Consider the following 3877-nt stretch of genomic DNA (forward strand, 5'->3'; position numbering starts at 1 on the left):
ATTCAACCGATTCATTCAAACAACTGATTTATTCAGGAACAAAGCATTTGACTGTGTTAATGAGTGAATCACTGAATCATTTATTCAACAGATTCGTTCAAAAAGCTGATTAATTCAATAAGTAAACACCGTCCTTTACTCAGAGAGACACAAAACAGTGCTGTGATCTTTGTTTGGAACTATTTCCGTTGGCAAAATTGAGCAAAAACAAGCAATATTATGTCTAAAATGTAAGTCACTTATTTTACTTAAGTTACTGAACTTGTTTAAAATTATTATTATGTGTTCATTCTGATATCTGCAGAAAAACGGTACACTTTGTGTGATATAGATTAAGTTAACTATATTAAATTATATAAATATAAAAAGCATACACAAGCATTTTTGCCGTCTGCAATTTAGAATGCCTGGAATTTTGAGTTTTAATAAATTAATAAATCACATGTGTGCACTCTGTGTGTGATTTGGTGATATACTTAATAATGTCAGATTGCACATCATTACAACAACACTTACCATATTATCACAGATATACTGTATATCGCAGACCCCAGACTCAACTTGAGTGGAAAATGAAATCACCCGCGGTTGTGCGCGCACTTGTTTGCACATAAGCAACGGTGTTTTTAGGAGTCTAATTTGCAAACGCCAGACCACTGATTCATCAAACCTGCTTTCCTGCAGTCCGTGTTCTTCTGAGTATTTTGTAGTAAGTAACGAATATGCTTCGGGGAAATGTATCGGAGTAAAAGTATACATTTTAATGTAGTGGATTAAAAGTAAAAGTTGGCTCATATATAAAAACTGAAGTAAAGTACAGATACTCCCAAAAAATACTTAAGTACTGTAACAAAGTATTATTACTTTGTTACATTACACCACTGTTTAAAGCTTTCTATAGATATATTTATCATGTCTGTGAGGCATGTAGGCTATTCGCTGAGTTTTGTTTAATTTTTGTGAAGCGCTCCTGTTCAAGACGAGACGGCAGAAAGCGCATCATGTTTGTTTTCTTTACTTTATAAAAGCACAACATTTTGTTGATATTGTGAGTGCACACAAAGTACGAATGATGTATTACTCGAGTTTTACCTTTATGTGCAAAAATGATGGCGAAAACTGAATCCACTGAAAAAATGCAAGGGATCACGCTGGCGCCTCCATGTCCTGCAAAGCGCGCTTTAGCTTCCACTCTCCACACAAACTATTGGATACAGCGCACATTTATCTGGGTTTAACGTTTAAACATTGTTATATGCTTGAACTGTTTTATATTTATAGATTTTATTTTAGGCAAGTCGTGATGATTTGAGAAGTCTAAATTGATCAAAGGCTCACTGTCTGCCGCTGGCTGTTTTGTTGTTACTTTAAAAAACAAAAACAAAACGAAATATAATCACTGTGTCATTACATACAAAACTATTTTAATAGCTGAAAAAGTAGTATAAGCTGTTTTGGGAGAAGGGGGAAAAAAGACGGGTTCGGGCCGGTAATTCTGATAAGTTGTCTGATAAGGGCCTAAATTTGAGGCCCGTGCAGGGCTCTAAGCCGAACCAACAGGCAGAGTGAGTGCAAGCTGCAGTAGTCTGAAAAAGTTTGGATATTTGTCCTTCCGTAGCCTACTTCATGTTTAAGTTTCTCAAGAGTGATCGGCGATGTAATCGCACATTTCACAAGATCCACTTCAGCTGTCACAAGCTGAGGGTGAAGCTTAAGGCATACATGCTTAGTAGAGGACTGATGCCGTTTTTCTCACAACTGAATGCTGCGTCACACGCCACACTCGAGGCCAACGCTTCATGTGAAAATCACCTGTCCAATTCAGCCAGCAGTGACTCAGTCCACCACATTTTTATTCATGGGTTTATTAAAATATAAAACTAATTTCCATTATTCAGTTAACTTGCTAAAGCGGGAAAATAATGAAAAGAGATTCCTCTCATGTAGCCTATCACAACAAGTTAAGAACCATGATGACCCCCCCCAGCCCCCCTGTTCTCCGTGTGTTGCTGACACTTGCTAAATCAATACATTTAAATAGGTTTTTTTTTGTGGATTACAAAAAAAGCTTATACTATTTGGATATTTTGATCATTATTATTTATATGCACAGAATTTGTTGTCTTGCCTTTTCTTTAAGAGAAACTCAAGCAGAAATTAATTGAAATTGATTTCTGATCATGCTTTTTCTAAAAGAATACATTTTTTAAGAATAGTTTATTTGTCATTCGGTCAATCTGTCTCAGTAGCGCCCGCTCTATTCTATGCAGCTTATACACACCACGTTTCAATATAACGCCTCTGTAATGCAGTTTTACAATCTTTATCAGCTTTCTGCATTGTGCAAACAATTGTGCAATATGCTGTTTCTGTGGTTTCTAGTGAAGTAGACTTTTCCTACTGTCTGGTGTGGCTGTGGTTCTGTGGCATAAACCTTAAACATTGCTGTTTGTTATTGCCGTTTTTAAAATGTAAAATATCCTTTTTTAACTCAATGTTTATCAGAATAGAAAAACAAAAAACAATACTAGATTAATGCTTTTTGACATAAGTCATTGGCACTAAGAACATCCAAATTTATATAAACATGCTTACAATTTTCCATTAAATAAACACAGATGCTTTTACATGCAAAATAGTTTAATGGTTGATTGCATATCTCCATGAAAACAGTGTTTTGTATGTATTTGCTGACTGCATTGCAAAGCTTCATTAAATTGTTTAAATTCATTTCAAAATGTTCTAAGCATTCTGGAGAACAAAAGGGCAAAAATGCACACTGACGAATGGCTGATGCACTTGTTCTTCAGGGCGTCATTTTTAGGAGCTCTTGTAGTTACTCAAGAAATTTTCTCCAGCTGCAGAAGCCGTCACTGTCTGGCAGGCAAATAGACCGACGAGCCTTTTCATCATCAAGACTGAATGAATTATTGACTCTTATCAGGCATTTATTCTGAAAAATCTCGATCAAACAGGACGCTCCAGTACAGGGCGAGATCTGTAGAGATCACAGTTTGAGAGATGACTGAATTCATATCTATACTTATAACACCACAACAACTGTTTTAATACTTGGAAAAATACAATAAATAAATGATAACAGTCAGAGGCTAATACAAAGGGCTGCAAGTAGAAATTACAAAGCCAAGTATGCAAATGCATTAGTACGTGTTTGATAATATTCAAAATTGCAGAAAACTTAGTTGGGTGAAAATGAAAGCCACTGGATTTCAACAGCACTGAACTCGGAGCAAGTTAAACTACGGTGAATTATTGTAAAAGTATGATTTGGATTATTACCTCACAGACACAGCCTCTCTGATACCTGCTGAGGTACATCTTTTGAACTCGGGAGAGTTGGTTCCAAGGCTCCACACGGTTGCATAAATCAAGAACGACACTGCCGTCCTGGACAGGTCCTTAGGTGGAAAAACGTTTCAGGTTACTTATGTAACCATGGTTCCCTGAGTAGGGAACGAGACACTGCGTCCTCTGGGGGTCACTATGGGGAACGCCTCGTCGTGACCCGTGTCTGAAGCATACATTGAAAAAACACCAACAACACGTTGGCCGGCAACAGCCATGACGTCACTACCGGTGCAACTATAGTATAAATAGGCGCCGGGAGAACACATCATCCACTTCTTCGTCTGAAGCTTGCATCTGCAGCATGGCAAGAAACCTAGAGGACGCAGTGTCTCGTTCCCTACTCAGGGAACCATGGTTACATAAGTAACCTGAGACGTTTCCTTTCATGGGAACTTTGAACTGCATCCTCTAGGGGTCGCTATGGGGAACGGTATACCCACGCCACCATGCTGAGGGGAGTGCATGCCAGAACCATGGCGAGTACTAAGTACCAACTCTACCATATTGC

At 37.9% G+C, this 3877-nt stretch overlaps 1 protein-coding gene and 1 long non-coding RNA gene across 3 annotated transcripts in view; both read right to left on the reverse strand.

Annotated features, from left to right (window-relative positions):
* Window positions 1-3877, reverse strand: part of LOC107571220 (metalloproteinase inhibitor 3-like) — a 27333-nt gene that overhangs the window by 11499 nt on the left and 11957 nt on the right. The gene's annotated exons all lie outside the window — the stretch shown is intronic.
* On the reverse strand, window positions 2952-3430 carry LOC107571221 (uncharacterized). Its single transcript, XR_001607148.1, has 2 exons — window positions 3301-3430; window positions 2952-2998 (listed from the first exon to the last, which is right to left on the reverse strand). It is a non-coding gene; the product is annotated as an uncharacterized lncRNA (long non-coding RNA).

The sequence above is a fragment of the Sinocyclocheilus grahami genome, unplaced genomic scaffold (genome assembly GCF_001515645.1).
Source record: "Sinocyclocheilus grahami isolate Dianchi unplaced genomic scaffold, SAMN03320097.WGS_v1.1 scaffold1566.1, whole genome shotgun sequence".
Lineage (NCBI taxonomy): Eukaryota > Metazoa > Chordata > Actinopteri > Cypriniformes > Cyprinidae > Sinocyclocheilus > Sinocyclocheilus grahami.